The sequence below is a fragment of the Palaemon carinicauda genome, chromosome 39 (genome assembly GCF_036898095.1).
Source record: "Palaemon carinicauda isolate YSFRI2023 chromosome 39, ASM3689809v2, whole genome shotgun sequence".
NCBI classification, from domain to species: domain Eukaryota; kingdom Metazoa; phylum Arthropoda; class Malacostraca; order Decapoda; family Palaemonidae; genus Palaemon; species Palaemon carinicauda.
The window spans coordinates 2,623,714-2,648,376 of NC_090763.1; the positions used below are offsets into that span (position 1 = coordinate 2,623,714).

The 24,663-nt window shown below is 39.7% G+C and overlaps 1 protein-coding gene across 1 annotated transcript in view; it reads left to right on the forward strand.

The window, feature by feature from the left end:
- Positions 1-1,407: 1,407 nt before the first annotated feature.
- The window catches only part of Dpp10 (Dipeptidyl peptidase 10), a 140,587-nt gene continuing 117,331 nt past the window's right edge, over positions 1,408-24,663 (forward strand). Inside the window, exon 1 of the mRNA XM_068363217.1 lies at positions 1,408-1,496. The gene's annotated coding sequence lies outside the window, so the exon portion shown is untranslated. The remainder of the gene's footprint in view (positions 1,497-24,663) is intronic.

Below are 24,663 nucleotides of genomic sequence, written 5' to 3' on the forward strand. Positions count from 1 at the left end.
GATGTAGGGCGTCTCTTGAAGCAAATGTAATTTTGTCCTTCCGGATATAGCCTTCCTTACCAGGTTATCTAACTTGATCATGGTTACGGTTAAGAGGAGGGTAAAAAAAAAACCACAGCCTTTTGCTTTTTTTTTTTTTTTTTTTTTTCATAAGTTTTAAAATTGCATATATTTCTTTTACTAAAATTGAAGATTTTGTAAAGGGTATGTAGTCACCGTTGTTTATTTATTTACTCATTATCAACTTTACACAAAAACAGTTGTACCGATTTTGATCAAACATGGTAGCCGTATTGGGTATGACCCAAGAATGAATCTGTAAGATTTTGGATAAAGCACATCAAAGTACAAGTGGGCAGCCATACTTCGAAAACAATCACATTGCTAAGTAAATGGCAAATGTTTTGTTTCCTTGTTTGTGAACATTACGCCAAAACTATTGAACCAATTTCAACGAAACTTGGTGGACATACGGAGTATGACCTAGGGATAAATCCATTAGATTTGGAAGAAAATACATTGAAGTACAAGTAAGCAATAGACTTAAGAGCTAAATAAGACTGTTTGGCGTGGCGAAGGCATGCTCTCTACTGAGTGCCCATCTAGTTAGCAAAGCTATGTCACCCCATTCGAACCTCAGACTGGTCGACGGGGGACAGATAGGCATCTTTAAAAATAAAATTTTGCAAGTAGGGTACCTACCTGTTAGTCGACTTTTGCGGGTTGCAGTTAGGGTGGAGAGAAATAAAAAGCTAAAGTGCCTGGCTCCATTATTATAAAGGTCCTTTTACGTAATCAAACGTTTCGTCAAACTCAGTCGTCCAACTTGCTTGTCAAACTATCTGAAGAGGTATCAGACATTCAAACAAAAGGTACATCAAACCTCAGTCCTCGACTTTGTGTGACTTGCTCTGTTTGTGAAGCAAAGATATGACTTTCACCCAGGACGGCTTGATTGCCATTGGCTTAGCGGTGGCACAAGGAAAAAAAGATCAAAGGAGTGGCTGTTGAAAAGGATTCAACTTTCATATAACAACTTATTTGTTTATTTGAAATTAGAGCCAGATGACTGGTGTAATTATTTTCCCTATTGAAGCCCTTGGGCTTATAGCCTCCTGCGTTTCCAACTAGGGTTGTAGCTTATCTAATAACAACAATAACAATAACAACAACAGAAACAACAGCAATAACAACAACAACAACAATAATAATAATAATAATAATATTAATATTAACAATATTAATAATAATGTTTGTATGTAATTAAAGTAACCATACTTATATAAGTTACAAGTTAATATGTATAATCAATTTTCTGCATTGGCAAAGCTATTTTACCATTTACCTACTTACTTACTCTGAAACTTACGAATATTCAACATAGTATTTGTTTACTTTCAGAAAATCAATTGGTGTACCGGGACACAGCCGGTGGCCTGTCAATTTTCAATGCCGAATCTCTTACGTCACGAGTCCTCGTCAGCAACATCACTTTTGTAAGTACTGTTGATTTAGTATTGTATCATCATCATCATCGTCATCACCATCACCATCACCATCACCATCACCTTCCTCATCATCATCATCATCATCATCATCTCCTCCTACGCCTATTGGCGCAAATGGCCTCAGTTAGATTTCTCCAGTCGTCTCTATCTCTCTATCTTGAGCTTTTAAATCAATACTTCTCCATTCATCATCTCCTACTTCTAGCTTCATAGTCCTCAGCCATGTAGGCCTGGGTCTTCCAACTCTTCTAGTGCCTTGTGGAGCCCAGTTAAAAGTTTGGTGAACTAATCTCTCTTAGGGAGTGCGAAGAGCATGGCCAAACCATCTCCATTGTATTTTACTTTATTCAATTTTATTTTTATTTTCATTGTATACAGTAGTTGAGGTTGAGTTCTGTTAAGACAAGTAGCGTTTTGTGTTAAGTTTTGTATTTGAGTTTATTCAATTTCATTTTTGTGTTTTCATTGTATAGTTGAGGTGGTAAGTAATTTTCATGATTTTATTGTTCCCCGTTTTCATAAGGTAATGAGGGATATTTATGTTACTTCCTATCAGTGTTTGTCTTCATATTTTATTTTTATTTTATATTTTAAGTTTTAATGTTATGAATTTGTTTTTTTATTGTAAGCTGTCTTACTATACATTAATCATTCATAATATAGTTTTTTTTTTAGATTTTTTTTCACATAGTATCAAACCTATGTTTTATCGGTGTCCCTAATTCTAAGGGAATATAAGATTTTACCTAATGATATACCATATAAGTAAAAAAAAAAAAAAAAAAAAAAAAAAAAAAAAAAAAAAACTTTCTACTGTATTTTCAAGAAGTGGGTCTGTAAGAATATTCGGATTCACAAACTGAAAGGTTAAATCGGTTTTATCCCAACATTGTAACATTTTCTTAAAAGTGTGGAACTCTCTGCCTCATCCTGTGTTCCATTAACCATATAACCTTCTTATTATTAAGTGGCGTTTTTTGTCGTCATAAAACTCAAGTCAGATAATACAGTATACCTTAATGGTACTTCAACTTGAAGTGAATTAAAGATTTGTTTTATCCTACGCGGTCACTCTCGTTTGGTTAAATGATAGGACCGTATTAAAATGTATGTTGATTATTATCCAGTGTTATAAAAACTTTATCATGTTCCATACGGTTATACATGTATGCATACTTATAAACATATCCACGTATGTGGTTATACAGTATTTATATATATATATATATATATATATATATATATATATATATATATATATATATATATATATGTATATATATATATATATATATATATATGTATATAGATATATATGTATATATATACATATAATGTGTGTATATATATATATATATATATATATATATATATATATACTGTGTATATATATATATATATATATATATATATATATATATATATATATACATACATATATATGTATATGAGTGTGTATATATATGTATGTATGTATATATACATATATATGTATGTATATATATTATGTATGTATGTATATAATGTATATATATATATATATATATATATATATATATATATATATACCTGTGTTTATAGTATACGCTTGACCCACGCACTGACCCTCGAGTACATGCACAAGCATTAAAGATGTGCTTTCCATGGTAATGTGCACAATATATTCCTGTCGCCTCTGGCATCATCAAATCCTATTAATTCAACGACGAATGGGTGAGATAAGACAATAATGATAACGTAAATAACGTTAATAATGTCGCTTTCCTCTCGGACGTTCATTGACGATTAATATATTGGTCTGTTGGTTTTTCTTCTCGTTGCAATGTTTTTTATGGCGATATTAAAGCTGATTGTAATAGTGATTGCTTCCGTATTGTAAGCTTTATTAATAGGGGGATTCGTTAACGAAGGGTTACAGTAGCTCTCTCTCTCTCTCTCTCTCTCTCTCTCTCTCTCTCTCTCTCTCTCTCTCTCTCTCTCTCTCTCTCCAGAGGCAGGCAATAAGTGGCCTTCCCGGTCCTAGCGCCTATTCATGTTGCCCATATTTTATGAATCCACTAAGAGAGAGAGACAGACAGACAGAGAGAAAGATTGCCTTTCATAAATGGCGATAAGAATATATAATCAGACTTTGTGGTGAAAACGAGTTTTATGATATATATATATATATATATATATATATATATATATATATATATATATATATATATATATATTAATTTTCCCCAGAAACAGCGAAAATTCCGAGGTGGATTATGTGAATATCACTGCTTGAAAGGTTGAAAAATGATGAAATAAGAAGAATGGCAGGCGTAGTAAAGATTACTGAGGTGATAAGAGTGTCGTGACTGAGATGGTGCGGTCATGTGTTGAGGATGGATTTTGGGGAGGCAGTGAGGAAGTCTTGGGAGAAACTTGTTATGGGGGAGAAGATCGAGAGGGAGGCAGAGAATTAGATGGCGAGATAAGGTGAAGGATGATATGGAGATTGATCGATAGATTTGAGGTTTCCTGGCATTCTGACATCTAAGGTCATTGATGCCGATATCATTTATTATCAATAAAGAATAAAAAGAATTCTTCCTCTTCTTTGTGTGCTCCTTTTCCCAATTTTATGTGGGGTCGATGTTTCTGGCCAGCGTTCTCCATCTACCCCTGTCCCACACTACATCAGTTAATCCCTTTGATCGAAGGTCATCCTTGATACAGTCCATCCACCTTCGCTTTGGTCTCCCTCTCCTTTTCGTTCCCTGTACCTCCATTTCCATCACTCTCCTCCCAATATACTGTTCATCTCTTCTCATGACATGACCATACCACCTCAGTCTAATTCTTGGATCTTATCTGATAGTTCCCTAACTCCTGTGGTACCCATAATTACCTCATTCCGTATGTCATCTCTTCTTGTCACCCCACACATCAATCTCATCTCTGCCAGATCCATCTTCTTCTCTTCTGTCTTCTTTATTGCCCACGTCTCCGCTCCATACATCATTGCTGGTCTCACGACTGTCTTGTGCACTTTACCCTTCAACTTAACCCTTATTTTCGTGTCGCATAATACTCCACACACATTTTTCCAATTCTTCCATCCTGCTTGTATTCTGTGGTTTATTTCTGCCCCCCAGATCACCATCCTCTGCAACTGTTCAATAAAGAATAAAAGAATATTCAGTTAAAACCATAAAAGTAAAGATGTCATTTTAAAAGTTAAAAAGCTTTCAGAAAACCAGTTTCTGAAGTAAAGTAAAAAATACCGCTAGCATGGTAAGACACATCATGTCCAAAAATCTGCCATCCTCACCTCGAGCCTCAAACAGATATCTGTTTCTTTCACTACTATAAGTGGGAGTAAGGATAACGTTGGCAAAGAAGAATTTTTTTTTTCTAAAGTTTATTCAACTACAACAATTTTTTTTATTTCCATTGCAACAGTAGTAGTTAAAGGTCGAGGTATAGCCTTCGCAACGGCACCTTTAGTTCGTCCACTTTACTTCTTTTTTTTATGTTAGGAAATAGAAATACTCATATTTCCTTTAAGTATCCTTAATATAGTTGCTGAAGCTCAATTGATTCTCTTCTTTCTTTTCTATATTCCTAGCAATATAACAAATAATAGTTCGTGTTTTTATGTTGAACAGGATGACAAAAGTCTTTTTATAGTCTATAAATGAATTATCTATTTCAGTGTTGTTAATGTTTTTTTAAGATATTTTATTTTAATCTTCTTTCCTTCTTATGTAGTTTATTTATTTCCTTGTTTCATTTCCTCACCGGGCTATTTTTCCCTGTTAAGCCCTTGTGGATATAGCATCTTGCTTTTCAGAATAGGGATGTAGCTTGGCTAGTAGTAGTAATAATAATAATAATAATAATAATAATAGTAATAATAATAATTATAATAATAAAAATAATAAATAGATATTTTCTCCTCTTTTTCTCCATCTTCCATAGTCCAACCACTTGAGCCTTCCAACTGAGTTATGATTTTATCCATTAATGTAGGCTTGTACTCCTGCATCAAAGGATATTTCCTCCTCAAAAGAAAAGTTCTTTTTTCTCACCATCCTTCATAGTCCAACCAATTCATTCTTCCAACTGAGTTAGTACTTTATCCATTGATGTAGGCTTGTACTTCTGCATCAAAGGATATTTCTTCCTAAAAAAAAAAGTTCCTTTTTCTCTCCATCCTCAATAGTCCAATCACTTGATCCTTCCAACTGAGTTAGTACTTTATCCGATGATGTAGGCTTGTACTTCTGCATCAAAGGATATTTCCTCCTCAAAAGAAAAGTCCTTTTTCTCTCCATGCTCCATAGTCCGACCACTTCATCCTTCCAACTGAGTTAGTACTTTATCCATTGATGTAGGCTTGTACTCCTGCATCAAGGGATATTTCCTCCTCAAAAGAAAAGTTGTTTTTTCTCTCCATCCTCCAAAGTCCAGCCACTTGATCCTTCCAACTGAGTTATTACTTTATCCATTGATGTAGGCTTGTACTCCTGCATCGAGGGATATTTCCTCCTCAAAAGAAAAGTTCCTTTTTCTCTCCATCCTCCAAAGTCCAGCCACTTGACCCTTCCAACTGAGTTATTACTTTATCCATTGATGTAGGCTTGTACTCCTGCATCGAGGGATATTTCCTCCTCAAAAGAAAAGTTCCTTTTTCTCTCCATCCTCCAAAGTCCAGCCACTTGACCCTTCCAACTGAGTTATTACTTTATCCATTGATGTAGGCTTGTACTCCTGCATCGAGTGATATTTCCTCCTCAAAAGAAAAGTTCCTTTTTCTCTCCATCCTCCAAAGTCCAGCCACTCGACCTTTCCAACTGAGTTATTACTTTATCCATTGATGTAGGCTTGTACTCCTGCATCAAGGGATATTTCCTCCTCAAAAGAAAAGTTCCTTTTTCTCTCCATCCTCCAAAGTCCAGCCACTTGACCCTTCCATCTGAGTTATTACTTTATCCATTGATGTAGGCTTGTACTTCTGCATCGAGTGATATTTCCTCCTCAAAAGAAAAGTTCCTTTTTCTCTCCATCCTCCAAAGTCCAGCCACTCGACCTTTCCAACTGAGTTATTACTTTATCCATTGATGTAGGCTTGTACTCCTGCATCAAGGGATATTTCCTCCTCAAAAGAAAAGTTCCTTTTTCTCTCCATCCTCCAAAGTCCAGCCACTTGACCCTTCCATCTGAGTTATTACTTTATCCATTGATGTAGGCTTGTACTCCTGCATCGAGTGATATTTCCTCCTCAAAAGAAAAGTTCCTTTTTCTCTCCATCCTCCAAAGTCCAGCCACTCGACCTTTCCAACTGAGTTATTACTTTATCCATTGATGTAGGCTTGTACTTCTGCATCAAAGGATATTTCCTCCTCAAAAGAAAAGTCCTTTTTCTCTCCATGCTCCATAGTCCGACCACTTCATCCTTCCAACTGAGTTAGTACTTTATCCATTGATGTAGGCTTGTACTCTTGCATCAAGGGATATTTCCTCCTCAAAAGAAAAGTTCCTTTTTCTCTCCATCCTCCAAAGTCCAGCCACTTGACCCTTCCAACTGAGTTATTACTTTATCCATTGATGTAGGCTTGTACTCCTGCATCGAGGGATATTTCCTCCTCAAAAGAAAAGTTCCTTTTTCTCTCCATCCTCCAAAGTCCAGCCACTTGACCCTTCCAACTGAGTTATTACTTTATCCATTGATGTAGGCTTGTACTCCTGCAACAAGGGATATTTCCTCCTCAAAAGAAAAGTTCCTTTTTCTCTCCATCCTCCAAAGTCCAGCCACTTGACCCTTCCATCTGAGTTATTACTTTATCCATTGATGTAGGCTTGTACTCCTGCATCGAGTGATATTTCCTCCTCAAAAGAAAAGTTCCTTTTTCTCTCCATCCTCCAAAGTCCAGCCACTCGACCTTTCCAACTGAGTTATTACTTTATCCATTGATGTAGGCTTGTACTCCTGCATCAAGGGATATTTCCTCCTCAAAAGAAAAGTTCCTTTTTCTCTCCATCCTCCAAAGTCCAGCCACTTGACCCTTCCAACTGAGTTATTACTTTATCCATTGATGTAGGCTTGTACTCCTGCATCAAGGGATATTTCCTCCTCAAAAGAAAAGTTCCTTTTTCTCTCCATCCTCCAAAGTCCAGCCACTTGACCCTTCCAACTAAGTTATTACTTTACCCATTGATGTAGGCTTGTACTCCTGCATCAAGGGATATTTCCTCCTCAAAAGAAAAGTTCCTTTTTCTCTCCATCCTCCAAAGTCTAGCCACTTGATCCTTCCAACTGAGTTAGTACTTTATCCGATGATGTAGGCTTGTACTCCTGCATCAAAAGATATTTTTTCCTCAAAAGGAAAGTTCCTTTTTCTCTCCATCCTCCAAAGTCCAGCCACTTGACCTTTCCAACTGAGTTATTACTTTATCCATTGATGTAGGCTTGTACTCCTGCATCAAGGGATATTTCCTCCTCAAAAGAAAAGTTCCTTTTTCTCTCCATCCTCCAAAGTCCAGCCACTTGACCCTTCCAACTGAGTTATTACTTTATCCATTGATGTAGGCTTGTACTCCTGCATCGAGGGATATTTCCTCCTCAAAAGACAAGTTCCTTTTTCTCTCCATCCTCCAAAGTCCAGCCACTTGACCCTTCCAACTGAGTTATTACTTTATCCATTGATGTAGGCTTGTACTCCTGCATCAAGGGATATTTCCTCCTCAAAAGAAAAGTTCCTTTTTCTCTCCATCCTCCAAAGTCCAGCCACTTGACCCTTCCAACTGAGTTATTACTTTATCCATTGATGTAGGCTTGTACTCCTGCATCAAGGGATATTTCCTCCTCAAAAGAAAAGTTCCTTTTTCTCTCCATCCTCCAAAGTCCAGCCACTTGACCCTTCCAACTAAGTTATTACTTTATCCATTGATGTAGGCTTGTACTCCTGCATCAAGGGATATTTCCTCCTCAAAAGAAAAGTTCCTTTTTCTCTCCATGCTCCAAAGTCCAGCCACTTGATCCTTCCAACTGAGTTAGTACTTTATCCGATGATGTAGGCTTGTACTCCTGCATCAAAAGATATTTCCTCCTTCAAAGAAAAGTTCCTTTTTCTCTCCATCCTCCAAAGTCCAGCCACTTGACCCTTCCAACTGAGTTATTACTTTATCCATTGATGTAGGCTTGTACTCCTGCATCAAGGGATATTTCCTCCTCAAAAGAAAAGTTCCTTTTTCTCTCCATCCTCCAAAGTCCAGCCACTTGACCCTTCCAACTAAGTTATTACTTTATCCATTGATGTAGGCTTGTACTCCTGCATCAAGGGATATTTCCTCCTCAAAAGAAAAGTTCCTTTTTCTCTCCATCCTCCAAAGTCCAGCCACTTGACCTTTCCAACTGAGTTATTACTTTATCCATTGATGTAGGCTTGTACTCCTGCATCAAGGGATATTTCCTCCTCAAAAGAAAAGTTCCTTTTTCTCTCCATCCTCCAAAGTCCAGCCACTTGACCCTTCCAACTAAGTTATTACTTTATCCATTGATGTAGGCTTGTACTCCTGCATCAAGGGATATTTCCTCCTCAAAAGAAAAGTTCCTTTTTCTCTCCATCCTCCAAAGTCCAGCCACTTGACCCTTCCAACTAAGTTATTACTTTATCCATTGATGTAGGCTTGTACTCCTGCATCAAGGGATATTTCCTCCTCAAAAGAAAAGTTCCTTTTTCTCTCCATCCTCCAAAGTCCAGCCACTTGACCCTTCCAACTAAGTTATTACTTTATCCATTGATGTAGGCTTGTACTCCTGCATCAAGGGATATTTCCTCCTCAAAAGAAAAGTTCCTTTTTCTCTCCATCCTCCAAAGTCCAGCCACTTGATGTAGGCTTGTACTCCTGCATCAAAAGATATTTTTTCCTCAAAAGGAAAGTTCCTTTTTCTCTCCATCCTCCAAAGTCCAGCCACTTGACCTTTCCAACTGAGTTATTACTTTATCCATTGATGTAGGCTTGTACTCCTGCATCAAGGGATATTTCCTCCTCAAAAGAAAAGTTCTTTTTTCTCACCATCCTTCATAGTCCAACCAATTCATTCTTCCAACTGAGTTAGTACTTTATCCATTGATGTAGGCTTGTACTTCTGCATCAAAGGATATTTCTTCCTAAAATAAAAAGTTCCTTTTTCTCTCCATCCTCAATAGTCCAATCACTTGATCCTTCCAACTGAGTTAGTACTTTATCCGATGATGTAGGCTTGTACTTCTGCATCAAAGGATATTTCCTCCTCAAAAGAAAAGTCCTTTTTCTCTCCATGCTCCATAGTCCGACCACTTCATCCTTCCAACTGAGTTATTACTTTATCCATTGATGTAGGCTTGTACTCCTGCATCAAGGGATATTTCCTCCTCAAAAGAAAGGTTCCTTTTTCTCTCCATCCTCCAAAATCCAGTCATTTGACCCTTCCAACTGAGTTATTACTTTATCCATTGATGTAGGCTTGTACTCCTGCATCGAGGGATATTTCCTCCTCAAAAGAAAAGTTCCTTTTTCTCTCCATCCTCCAAAGTCCAGCCACTTGACCCTTCCAACTGAGTTATTACTTTAACCATTGATGTAGGCTTGTACTCCTGCATCAAGGGATATTTCCTCCTCAAAAGAAAAGTTCCTTTTTCTCTCCATCCTCCAAAGTCCAGCCACTTGACCCTTCCAACTGAGTTATTACTTTATCCATTGATGTAGGCTTGTACTCCTGCATCAAGGGATATTTCCTCCTCAAAAGAAAAGTTCCTTTTTCTCTCCATCCTCCAAAGTCCAGCCACTTGACCCTTCCAACTGAGTTATTACTTTATCCATTGATGTAGGCTTGTACTCCTGCATTGAGGGATATTTCCTCCTCAAAAGAAAAGTTCCTTTTTCTCTCCATCCTCCAAAGTCCAGCCACTTGACCCTTCCAACTGAGTTATTACTTTATCCATTGATGTAGGCTTGTACTCCTGCATCAAGGGATATTTCCTCCTCAAAAGAAAAGTTCCTTTTTCTCTCCATCCTCCAAAGTCCTGCCACTTGACCTTTCCAACTGAGTTATAACTTTATCCATTGATGTAGGCTTGTACTCTTGCATCAAGGGATATTTCCTCCTCAAAAGAAAAGTTCCTTTTTCTCTCCATCCTCCAAAGTCCAGCCACTTGACCCTTCCAACTGAGTTATTACTTTATCCATTGATGTAGGCTTGTACTCCTGCATCAAGGGATATTTCCTCCTCAAAAGAAAAGTTCCTTTTTCTCTCCATCCTCCAAAGTCCAGCCACTTGACCCTTCCAACTGAGTTATTACTTTATCCATTGATGTAGGCTTGTACTCCTGCATCAAGGGATATTTCCTCCTCAAAAGAAAAGTTCCTTTTTCTCTCCATCCTCCAAAGTCCAGCCACTTGACCCTTCCAACTGAGTTATTACTTTATCCATTGATGTAGGCTTGTACTCCTGCATCAAGGGATATTTCCTCCTCAAAAGAAAAGTTCCTTTTTCTCTCCATCCTCCAAAGTCCAGCCACTTGACCCTTCCAACTGAGTTATTACTTTATCCATTGATGTAGGCTTGTACTCCTGCATCAAGGGATATTTCCTCCTCAAAAGAAAAGTTCCTTTTTCTCTCCATCCTCCAAAGTCCAACCACTTGACCCTTCCAACTGAGTTATTACTTTATCCATTGATGTAGGCTTGTACTCCAGCATCAAGGGATATTTCCTCCTCAAAAGAAAAGTTCCTTTTTCTCTCCATCCTCCAAAGTCCAGCCACTTGACCCTTCCAACTGAGTTATTACTTTATCCATTGATGTAGGCTTGTACTCCTGCATCAAGGGATATTTCCTCCTCAAAAGAAAAGTTCCTTTTTCTCTCCATGCTCCAAAGTCCAGGCACTTGATCCTTCCAACTGAGTTAGTACTTTATCCGATGATGTAGGCTTGTACTCCTGCATCAAAAGATATTTCCTCCTCCAAAGAAAAGTTCCTTTTTCTCTCCATCCTCCAAAGTCCAGCCACTTGACCCTTCCAACTGAGTTATTACTTTATCCATTGATGTAGGCTTGTACTCCTGCATCAAGGGATATTTCCTCCTCAAAAGAAAAGTTCCTTTTTCTCTCCATCCTCCAAAGTCCAGCCACTTGACCCTTCAACTGAGTTATTACTTTATCCATTGATGTAGGCTTGTACTCCTGCATCAAAAGATATTTCCTCCTCCAAAGAAAAGTTCCTTTTTCTCTCCATCCTCCAAAGTCCAGCCACTTGACCTTCCAACTGAGTTATTACTTTATCCATTGATGTAGGCTTGTACTCCTGCATCAAGGGATATTTCCTCCTCAAAAGAAAAGTTCCTTTTTCTCTCCATCCTCCAAAGTCCAGCCACTTGATCCTTCCAACTGAGTTAGTACTTTATCCGATGATGTAGGCTTGTACTCCTGCATCAAAAGATATTTCCTCCTCAAAAGAAAAGTTCCTTTTTCTCTCCATCCTCCAAAGTCCAGCCACTTGACCCTTCCAACTGAGTTATTACTTTATCCATTGATGTAGGCTTGTACTCCTGCATCAAGGGATATTTCCTCCTCAAAAGAAAAGTTCCTTTTTCTCTCCATCCTCCAAAGTCCAGCCACTTGACCCTTCCAACTGAGTTATTACTTTATCCATTGATGTAGGCTTGTACTCCTGCATCAAGGGATATTTCCTCCTCAAAAGAAAAGTTCCTTTTTCTCTCCATCCTCCAAAGTCCAGCCACTTGACCCTTCCAACTGAGTTATTACTTTATCCATTGATGTAGGCTTGTACTCCTGCATCAAGGGATATTTCCTCCTCAAAAGAAAAGTTCCTTTTTCTCTCCATCCTCCAAAGTCCAGCCACTTGACCCTTCCAACTGAGTTATTACTTTATCCATTGATGTAGGCTTGTACTCCTGCATCAAGGGATATTTCCTCCTCAAAAGAAAAGTTCCTTTTTCTCTCCATCCTCCAAAGTCCAGCCACTTGATCCTTCCAACTGAGTTAGTACTTTATCCATTGATGTAGGCTTGTACTCCTGCATCAAGGGATATTTCCTCCTCCAAAGAAAAGTTCCTTTTTCTCTCCATCCTCCAAAGTCCAGCCACTTGACCCTTCCAACTGAGTTATTACTTTATCCATTGATGTAGGCTTGTACTCCTGCATCAAGGGATATTTCCTCCTCAAAAGAAAAGTTCCTTTTTCTCTCCATCCTCCAAAGTCCAGCCACTTGATCCTTCCAACTGAGTTATTACTTTATCCATTGATGTAGGCTTGTACTCCTGCATCAAAGATATTTCCTCCTCAAAAGAAAAGTTCCTTTTTCTCTCCATCCTCCAAAGTCCAGCCACTTGATCCTTCCAACTGAGTTATTACTTTATCCATTGATGTAGGCTTGTACTCCTGCATCAAGGGATATTTCCTCCTCAAAAGAAAAGTTCCTTTTTCTCTCCATCCTCCAAAGTCCAGCCACTTGATCCTTCCAACTGAGTTAGTACTTTATCCATTGATGTAGGCTTGTACTCCTGCATCAAAAGATATTTCCTCCTCAAAAGAAAAGTTCCTTTTTCTCTCCATCCTCCAAAGTCCAGCCACTTGACCCTTCCAACTGAGTTATTACTTTATCCATTGATGTAGGCTTGTACTCCTGCATCAAGGGATATTTCCTCCTCAAAAGAAAAGTTCCTTTTTCTCTCCATCCTCCAAAGTCCAGCCACTTGATCCTTCCAACTGAGTTATTACTTTATCCATTGATGTAGGCTTGTACTCCTGCATCAAAAGATATTTCCTCCTCAAAAGAAAAGTTCCTTTTTCTCTCCATCCTCCAAAGTCCAGCCACTTGATCCTTCCAACTGAGTTATTACTTTATCCATTGATGTAGGCTTGTACTCCTGCATCAAGGGATATTTCCTCCTCAAAAGAAAAGTTCCTTTTTCTCTCCATCCTCCAAAGTCCAGCCACTTGACCCTTCCAACTGAGTTATTACTTTATCCATTGATGTAGGCTTGTACTCCTGCATCAAGGGATATTTCCTCCTCAAAAGAAAAGTTCCTTTTTCTCTCCATCCTCCAAAGTCCAGCCACTTGACCCTTCCAACTGAGTTATTACTTTATCCATTGATGTAGGCTTGTACTCCTGCATCAAGGGATATTTCCTCCTCAAAAGAAAAGTTCCTTTTTCTCTCCATCCTCCAAAGTCCAGCCACTTGACCCTTCCAACTGAGTTATTACTTTATCCATTGATGTAGGCTTGTACTCCTGCATCAAGGGATATTTCCTCCTCAAAGAAAAGTTCCTTTTTCTCTCCATCCTCCAAAGTCCAGCCACTTGACCCTTCCAACTGAGTTATTACTTTATCCATTGATGTAGGCTTGTACTCCTGCATCAAAAGATATTTCCTCCTCAAAAGAAAAGTTCCTTTTTCTCTCCATCCTCCAAAGTCCAGCCACTTGACCCTTCCAACTGAGTTATTACTTTATCCATTGATGTAGGCTTGTACTCCTGCATCAAGGGATATTTCCTCCTCAAAGAAAAGTTCCTTTTTCTCTCCATCCTCCAAAGTCCAGCCACTTGACCCTTCCAACTGAGTTATTACTTTATCCATTGATGTAGGCTTGTACTCCTGCATCAAAAGATATTTCCTCCTCCAAAGAAAAGTTCCTTTTTCTCTCCATCCTCCAAAGTCCAGCCACTTGACCCTTCCAACTGAGTTATTACTTTATCCATTGATGTAGGCTTGTACTCCTGCATCAAGGGATATTTCCTCCTCCAAAGAAAAGTTCCTTCTTCTCTCCATCCTCCAAAGTCCAGCCACTTGACCCTTCCAACTGAGTTATTACTTTATCCATTGATGTAGGCTTGTACTCCTGCATCAAGGGATATTTCCTCCTCAAAAGAAAAGTTCCTTTTTCTCTCCATCCTCCAAAGTCCAGCCACTTGACCCTTCCAACTGAGTTATTACTTTATCCATTGATGTAGGCTTGTACTCCTGCATCAAAAGATATTTCCTCCTCCAAAGAAAAGTTCCTTTTTCTCTCCATCCTCCAAAGTCCAGCCACTTGACCCTTCCAACTGAGTTATTACTTTATCCATTGATGTAGGCTTGTACTCCTGCATCAAGGGATATTTCCTCCTCCAAAGAAAAGTTCCTTCTTCTCTCCATCCTCCAAAGTCCAGCCACTTGACCCTTCCAACTGAGTTATTACTTTATCCATTGATGTAGGCTTGTACTCCTGCATCAAAAGATATTTCCTCCTCAAAAGAAAAGTTCCTTTTTCTCTCCATCCTCCAAAGTCCAGCCACTTGACCCTTCCAACTGAGTTATTACTTTATCCATTGATGTAGGCTTGTACTCCTGCATCAAGGGATATTTCCTCCTCCAAAGAAAAGTTCCTTCTTCTCTCCATCCTCCAAAGTCCAGCCACTTGACCCTTCCAACTGAGTTATTACTTTATCCATTGATGTAGGCTTGTACTCCTGCATCAAGGGATATTTCCTCCTCAAAAGAAAAGTTCCTTTTTCTCTCCATCCTCCAAAGTCCAGCCACTTGACCCTTCCAACTGAGTTATTACTTTATCCATTGATGTAGGCTTGTACTCCTGCATCAAGGGATATTTCCTCCTCCAAAGAAAAGTTCCTTCTTCTCTCCATCCTCCAAAGTCCAGCCACTTGACCCTTCCAACTGAGTTATTACTTTATCCATTGATGTAGGCTTGTACTCCTGCATCAAGGGATATTTCCTCCTCCAAAGAAAAGTTCCTTTTTCTCTCCATCCTCCAAAGTCCAGCCACTTGACCCTTCCAACTGAGTTATTACTTTATCCATTGATGTAGGCTTGTACTCCTGCATCAAGGGATATTTCCTCCTCAAAAGAAAAGTTCCTTTTTCTCTCCATCCTCCAAAGTCCAGCCACTTGACCCTTCCAACTGAGTTATTACTTTATCCATTGATAGGCTTGTACTCCTGCATCAAGGGATATTTCCTCCTCCAAAGAAAAGTTCCTTTTTCTCTCCATCCTCCAAAGTCCAGCCACTTGACCCTTCCAACTGAGTTATTACTTTATCCATTGATGTAGGCTTGTACTCCTGCATCAAGGGATATTTCCTCCTCAAAAGAAAAGTTCCTTTTTCTCTCCATCCTCCAAAGTCCAGCCACTTGACCCTTCCAACTGAGTTATTACTTTATCCATTGATGTAGGCTTGTACTCCTGCATCAAGGGATATTTCCTCCTCAAAAGAAAAGTTCCTTTTTCTCTCCATCCTCCAAAGTCCAGCCACTTGACCCTTCCAACTGAGTTATTACTTTATCCATTGATGTAGGCTTGTACTCCTGCATCAAGGGATATTTCCTCCTCAAAAGAAAAGTTCCTTTTTCTCTCCATCCTCCAAAGTCCAGCCACTTGACCCTTCCAACTGAGTTATTACTTTATCCATTGATGTAGGCTTGTACTCCTGCATCAAGGGATATTTCCTCCTCAAAAGAAAAGTTCCTTTTTCTCTCCATCCTCCAAAGTCCAGCCACTTGACCCTTCCAACTGAGTTATTACTTTATCCATTGATGTAGGCTTGTACTCCTGCATCAAGGGATATTTCCTCCTCAAAAGAAAAGTTCCTTTTTCTCTCCATCCTCCAAAGTCCAGCCACTTGACCCTTCCAACTGAGTTATTACTTTATCCATTGATGTAGGCTTGTACTCCTGCATCAAGGGATATTTCCTCCTCAAAAGAAAAGTTCCTTTTTCTCTCCATCCTCCAAAGTCCAGCCACTTGACCCTTCCAACTGAGTTATTACTTTATCCATTGATGTAGGCTTGTACTCCTGCATCAAGGGATATTTCCTCCTCAAAAGAAAAGTTCCTTTTTCTCTCCATCCTCCAAAGTCCAGCCACTTGACCCTTCCAACTGAGTTATTACTTTATCCATTGATGTAGGCTTGTACTCCTGCATCAAGGGATATTTCCTCCTCAAAAGAAAAGTTCCTTTTTCTCTCCATCCTCCAAAGTCCAGCCACTTGACCCTTCCAACTGAGTTATTACTTTATCCATTGATGTAGGCTTGTACTCCTGCATCAAGGGATATTTCCTCCTCAAAAGAAAAGTTCCTTTTTCTCTCCATCCTCCAAAGTCCAGCCACTTGACCCTTCCAACTGAGTTATTACTTTATCCATTGATGTAGGCTTGTACTCCTGCATCAAGGGATATTTCCTCCTCAAAAGAAAAGTTCCTTTTTCTCTCCATCCTCCAAAGTCCAGCCACTTGACCCTTCCAACTAAGTTATTACTTTATCCATTGATGTAGGCTTGTACTCCTGCATCAAGGGATATTTCCTCCTCAAAAGAAAAGTTCCTTTTTCTCTCCATCCTCCAAAGTCCAGCCACTTGACCCTTCCAACTGAGTTATTACTTTATCCATTGATGTAGGCTTGTACTCCTGCATCAAGGGATATTTCCTCCTCAAAAGAAAAGTTCCTTTTTCTCTCCATCCTCCAAAGTCCAGCCACTTGACCCTTCCAACTGAGTTATTACTTTATCCATTGATGTAGGCTTGTACTCCTGCATCAAGGGATATTTCCTCCTCAAAAGAAAAGTTCCTTTTTCTCTCCATCCTCCAAAGTCCAGCCACTTGACCCTTCCAACTGAGTTATTACTTTATCCATTGATGTAGGCTTGTACTCCTGCATCAAGGGATATTTCCTCCTCAAAAGAAAAGTTCCTTTTTCTCTCCATCCTCCAAAGTCCAGCCACTTGACCCTTCCAACTGAGTTATTACTTTATCCATTGATGTAGGCTTGTACTCCTGCATCAAGGGATATTTCCTCCTCAAAAGAAAAGTTCCTTTTTCTCTCCATCCTCCAAAGTCCAGCCACTTGACCCTTCCAACTGAGTTATTACTTTATCCATTGATGTAGGCTTGTACTCCTGCATCAAGGGATATTTCCTCCTCAAAAGAAAAGTTCCTTTTTCTCTCCATCCTCCAAAGTCCAGCCACTTGACCCTTCCAACTGAGTTATTACTTTATCCATTGATGTAGGCTTGTACTCCTGCATCAAGGGATATTTCCTCCTCAAAAGAAAAGTTCCTTTTTCTCTCCATCCTCCAAAGTCCAGCCACTTGACCCTTCCAACTGAGTTATTACTTTATCCATTGATGTAGGCTTGTACTCCTGCATCAAGGGATATTTCCTCCTCAAAAGAAAAGTTCCTTTTTCTCTCCATCCTCCAAAGTCCAGCCACTTGACCCTTCCAACTGAGTTATTACTTTATCCATTGATGTAGGCTTGTACTCCTGCATCAAGGGATATTTCCTCCTCAAAAGAAAAGTTCCTTTTTCTCTCCATCCTCCAAAGTCCAGCCACTTGACCCTTCCAACTGAGTTATTACTTTATCCATTGATGTAGGCTTGTACTCCTGCATCAAGGGATATTTCCTCCTCAAAAGAAAAGTTCCTTTTTCTCTCCATCCTCCAAAGTCCAGCCACTTGACCCTTCCAACTGAGTTATTACTTTATCCATTGATGTAGGCTTGTACTCCTGCATCAAGGGATATTTCCTCCTCAAAAGAAAAGTTCCTTTTTCTCTCCATCCTCCAAAGTCCAGCCACTTGACCCTTCCAACTGAGTTATTACTTTATCCATTGATGTAGGCTTGTACTCCTGCATCAAGGGATATTTCCTCCTCAAAAGAAAAGTTCCTTTTTCTCTCCATCCTCCAAAGTCCAGCCACTTGACCCTTCCAACTGAGTTATTACTTTATCCATTGATGTAGGCTTGTACTCCTGCATCAAGGGATATTTCCTCCTCAAAAGAAAAGTTCCTTTTTCTCTCCATCCTCCAAAGTCCAGCCACTTGACCCTTCCAACTGAGTTATTACTTTATCCATTGATGTAGGCTTGTACTCCTGCATCAAGGGATATTTCCTCCTCAAAAGAAAAGTTCCTTTTTCTCTCCATCCTCCAAAGTCCAGCCACTTGACCCTTCCAACTGAGTTATTACTTTATCCATTGATGTAGGCTTGTACTCCTGCATCAAGGGATATTTCCTCCTCAAAAGAAAAGTTCCTTTTTCTCTCCATCCTCCAAAGTCCAGCCACTTGACCCTTCCAACTGAGTTATTACTTTATCCATTGATGTAGGCTTGTACTCCTGCATCAAGGGATATTTCCTCCTCAAAAGAAAAGTTCCTTTTTCTCTCCATCCTCCAAAGTCCAGCCACTTGACCCTTCCAACTGAGTTATTACTTTATCCATTGATGTAGGCTTGTACTCCTGCATCAAGGGATATTTCCTCCTCAAAAGAAAAGTTCCTTTTTCTCTCCATCCTCCAAAGTCCAGCCACTTGACCCTTCCAACTGAGTTATTACTTTATCCATTGATGTAGGCTTGTACTCCTGCATCAAGGGATATTTCCTCCTCAAAAGAAAAGTTCCTTTTTCTCTCCATCCTCCAAAGTCCAGCCACTTGACCCTTCCAACTGAGTTATTACTTTATCCATTGATGTAGGCTTGTACTCCTGCATCAAGGGATATTTCCTCCTCAAAAGAAAAGTTCCTTTTTCTCTCCATCCTCCAAAGTCCAGCCACTTGACCCTTCCAACTGAGTTATTACTTTATCCATTGATGTAGGCTTGTACTCCTGCATCAAGGGATATTTCCTCCTCAAAAGAAAAGTTCCTTTTTCTCTCCATCCTCCAAAGTCCAGCCACTTGACCCTTCCAACTGAGTTATTACTTTATCCATTGATGTAGGCTTGTACTCCTGCATCAAGGGATATTTCCTCCTCAAAAGAAAAGTTCCTTTTTCTCTCCATCCTCCAAAGTCCAGCCACTTGACCCTTCCAACTGAGTTATTACTTTATCCATTGATGTAGGCTTGTACTCCTGCATCAAGGGATATTTCCTCCTCAAAAGAAAAGTTCCTTTTTCTCTCCATCCTCCAAAGTCCAGCCACTTGACCCTTCCAACTGAGTTATTACTTTATCCATTGATGTAGGCTTGTACTCCTGCATCAAGGGATATTTCCTCCTCAAAAGAAAAGTTCCTTTTTCTCTCCATCCTCCAAAGTCCAGCCACTTGACCCTTCCAACTGAGTTATTACTTTATCCATTGATGTAGGCTTGTACTCCTGCATCAAGGGATATTTCCTCCTCAAAAGAAAAGTTCCTTTTTCTCTCCATCCTCCAAAGTCCAGCCACTTGACCCTTCCAACTGAGTTATTACTTTATCCATTGATGTAGGCTTGTACTCCTGCATCAAGGGATATTTCCTCCTCAAAAGAAAAGTTCCTTTTTCTCTCCATCCTCCAAAGTCCAGCCACTTGACCCTTCCAACTGAGTTATTACTTTATCCATTGATGTAGGCTTGTACTCCTGCATCAAGGGATATTTCCTCCTCAAAAGAAAAGTTCCTTTTTCTCTCCATCCTCCAAAGTCCAGCCACTTGACCCTTCCAACTGAGTTATTACTTTATCCATTGATGTAGGCTTGTACTCCTGCATCAAGGGATATTTCCTCCTCAAAAGAAAAGTTCCTTTTTCTCTCCATCCTCCAAAGTCCAGCCACTTGACCCTTCCAACTGAGTTATTACTTTATCCATTGATGTAGGCTTGTACTCCTGCATCAAGGGATATTTCCTCCTCAAAAGAAAAGTTCCTTTTTCTCTCCATCCTCCAAAGTCCAGCCACTTGACCCTTCCAACTGAGTTATTACTTTATCCATTGATGTAGGCTTGTACTCCTGCATCAAGGGATATTTCCTCCTCAAAAGAAAAGTTCCTTTTTCTCTCCATCCTCCAAAGTCCAGCCACTTGACCCTTCCAACTGAGTTATTACTTTATCCATTGATGTAGGCTTGTACTCCTGCATCAAGGGATATTTCCTCCTCAAAAGAAAAGTTCCTTTTTCTCTCCATCCTCCAAAGTCCAGCCACTTGACCCTTCCAACTGAGTTATTACTTTATCCATTGATGTAGGCTTGTACTCCTGCATCAAGGGATATTTCCTCCTCAAAAGAAAAGTTCCTTTTTCTCTCCATCCTCCAAAGTCCAGCCACTTGATCCTTCCAACTGAGTTATTACTTTATCCATTGATGTAGGCTTGTACTCCTGCATCAAGGGATATTTCCTCCTCAAAAGAAAAGTTCCTTTTTCTCTCCATCCTCCAAAGTCCAGCCACTTGACCTTCCAACTGAGTTATTACTTTATCCATTGATGTAGGCTTGTACTCCTGCATCAAGGGATATTTCCTCCTCAAAAGAAAAGTTCCTTTTTCTCTCCATCCTCCAAAGTCCAGCCACTTGATCCCTTCCAACTGAGTTATTACTTTATCCATTGATGTAGGCTTGTACTCCTGCATCAAGGGATATTTCCTCCTCAAAAGAAAAGTTCCTTTTTCTCTCCATCCTCCAAAGTCCAGCCACTTGATCCTTCCAACTGAGTTAGTACTTTATCCATTGATGTAGGCTTGTACTCCTGCATCAAGGGATATTTCCTCCTCAAAAGAAAAGTTCCTTTTTCTCTCCATCCTCCAAAGTCCAGCCACTTGATCCTTCCAACTGAGTTATTACTTTATCCATTGATGTAGGCTTGTACTCCTGCATCAAGGGATATTTCCTCCTCAAAAGAAAAGTTCCTTTTTCTCTCCATCCTCCAAAGTCCAGCCACTTGATCCTTCCAACTGAGTTATTACTTTATCCATTGATGTAGGCTTGTACTCCTGCATCAAGGGATATTTCCTCCTCAAAAGAAAAGTTCCTTTTTCTCTCCATCCTCCAAAGTCCAGCCACTTGACCCTTCCAACTGAGTTATTACTTTATCCATTGATGTAGGCTTGTACTCCTGCATCAAGGGATATTTCCTCCTCAAAAGAAAAGTTCCTTTTTCTCTCCATCCTCCAAAGTCCAGCCACTTGATCCTTCCAACTGAGTTATTACTTTATCCATTGATGTAGGCTTGTACTCCTGCATCAAGGGATATTTCCTCCTCAAAAGAAAAGTTCCTTTTTCTCTCCATCCTCCAAAGTCCAGCCACTTGATCCTTCCAACTGAGTTATTACTTTATCCATTGATGTAGGCTTGTACTCCTGCATCAAGGGATATTTCCTCCTCAAAAGAAAAGTTCCTTTTTCTCTCCATCCTCCAAAGTCCAGCCACTTGATCCTTCCAACTGAGTTATTACTTTATCCATTGATGTAGGCTTGTACTCCTGCATCAAGGGATATTTCCTCCTCAAAAGAAAAGTTCCTTTTTCTCTCCATCCTCCAAAGTCCAGCCACTTGACCCTTCCAACTGAGTTATTACTTTATCCATTGATGTAGGCTTGTACTCCTGCATCAAGGGATATTTCCTCCTCAAAGAAAAGTTCCTTTTTCTCTCCATCCTCCAAAGTCCAGCCACTTGACCCTTCCAACTGAGTTATTACTTTATCCATTGATGTAGGCTTGTACTCCTGCATCAAGATATTTCCTCCTCAAAAGAAAAGTTCCTTTTTCTCTCCATCCTCCAAAGTCCAGCCACTTGATCCTTCCAACTGAGTTATTACTTTATCCATTGATGTAGGCTTGTACTCCTGCATCAAGGGATATTTCCTCCTCAAAGAAAAGTTCCTTTTTCTCTCCATCCTCCAAAGTCCAGCCACTTGACCCTTCCAACTGAGTTATTACTTTATCCATTGATGTAGGCTTGTACTCCTGCATCAAGGGATATTTCCTCCTCAAAAGAAAAGTTCCTTTTTCTCTCCATCCTCCAAAGTCCAGCCACTTGATCCTTCCAACTGAGTTATTACTTTATCCATTGATGTAGGCTTGTACTCCTGCATCAAAAGATATTTCCTCCTCAAAGAAAAGTTCCTTTTTCTCTCCATCCTCCAAAGTCCAGCCACTTGACCCTTCCAACTGAGTTATTACTTTATCCATTGATGTAGGCTTGTACTCCTGCATCAAGGGATATTTCCTCCTCAAAAGAAAAGTTCCTTTTTCTCTCCATCCTCCAAAGTCCAGCCACTTGATCCTTCCAACTGAGTTATTACTTTATCCATTGATGTAGGCTTGTACTCCTGCATCAAAAGATATTTCCTCCTCAAAAGAAAAGTTCCTTTTTCTCTCCATCCTCCAAAGTCCAGCCACTTGACCCTTCCAACTGAGTTATTACTTTATCCATTGATGTAGGCTTGTACTCCTGCATCAAGGGATATTTCCTCCTCAAAGAAAAGTTCCTTTTCTCTCCATCCTCCAAAGTCCAGCCACTTGACCCTTCCAACTGAGTTATTACTTTATCCATTGATGTAGGCTTGTACTCCTGCATCAAAAGATATTTCCTCCTCAAAAGAAAAGTTCCTTTTTCTCTCCATCCTCCAAAGTCCAGCCACTTGACCCTTCCAACTGAGTTATTACTTTATCCATTGATGTAGGCTTGTACTCCTGCATCAAGGGATATTTCCTCCTCCAAAGAAAAGTTCCTTTTTCTCTCCATCCTCCAAAGTCCAGCCACTTGACCCTTCCAACTGAGTTATTACTTTATCCATTGATGTAGGCTTGTACTCCTGCATCAAGGGATATTTCCTCCTCAAAAGAAAAGTTCCTTTTTCTCTCCATCCTCCAAAGTCCAGCCACTTGACCCTTCCAACTGAGTTATTACTTTATCCATTGATGTAGGCTTGTACTCCTGCATCAAGGGATATTTCCTCCTCCAAAGAAAAGTTCCTTTTTCTCTCCATCCTCCAAAGTCCAGCCACTTGACCCTTCCAACTGAGTTATTACTTTATCCATTGATGTAGGCTTGTACTCCTGCATCAAGGGATATTTCCTCCTCCAAAGAAAAGTTCCTTTTCTCTCCATCCTCCAAAGTCCAGCCACTTGACCCTTCCAACTGAGTTATTACTTTATCCATTGATGTAGGCTTGTACTCCTGCATCAAGGGATATTTCCTCCTCAAAAGAAAAGTTCCTTTTTCTCTCCATCCTCCAAAGTCCAGCCACTTGACCCTTCCAACTGAGTTATTACTTTATCCATTGATGTAGGCTTGTACTCCTGCATCAAGGGATATTTCCTCCTCCAAAGAAAAGTTCCTTCTTCTCTCCATCCTCCAAAGTCCAGCCACTTGACCCTTCCAACTGAGTTATTACTTTATCCATTGATGTAGGCTTGTACTCCTGCATCAAGGGATATTTCCTCCTCAAAAGAAAAGTTCCTTTTTCTCTCCATCCTCCAAAGTCCAGCCACTTGACCCTTCCAACTGAGTTATTACTTTATCCATTGATGTAGGCTTGTACTCCTGCATCAAGGGATATTTCCTCCTCCAAAGAAAAGTTCCTTTTTCTCTCCATCCTCCAAAGTCCAGCCACTTGACCCTTCCAACTGAGTTATTACTTTATCCATTGATGTAGGCTTGTACTCCTGCATCAAAAGATATTTCCTCCTCAAAAGAAAAGTTCCTTTTTCTCTCCATCCTCCAAAGTCCAGCCACTTGACCCTTCCAACTGAGTTATTACTTTATCCATTGATGTAGGCTTGTACTCCTGCATCAAGGGATATTTCCTCCTCAAAAGAAAAGTTCCTTTTTCTCTCCATCCTCCAAAGTCCAGCCACTTGACCCTTCCAACTGAGTTATTACTTTATCCATTGATGTAGGCTTGTACTCCTGCATCAAGGGATATTTCCTCCTCAAAGAAAAGTTCCTTTTTCTCTCCATCCTCCAAAGTCCAGCCACTTGACCCTTCCAACTGAGTTATTACTTTATCCATTGATGTAGGCTTGTACTCCTGCATCAAGGGATATTTCCTCCTCAAAAGAAAAGTTCCTTTTTCTCTCCATCCTCCAAAGTCCAGCCACTTGACCCTTCCAACTGAGTTATTACTTTATCCATTGATGTAGGCTTGTACTCCTGCATCAAGGGATATTTCCTCCTCAAAAGAAAAGTTCCTTTTTCTCTCCATCCTCCAAAGTCCAGCCACTTGACCCTTCCAACTGAGTTATTACTTTATCCATTGATGTAGGCTTGTACTCCTGCATCAAGGGATATTTCCTCCTCAAAAGAAAAGTTCCTTTTTCTCTCCATCCTCCAAAGTCCAGCCACTTGACCCTTCCAACTGAGTTATTACTTTATCCATTGATGTAGGCTTGTACTCCTGCATCAAGGGATATTTCCTCCTCAAAAGAAAAGTTC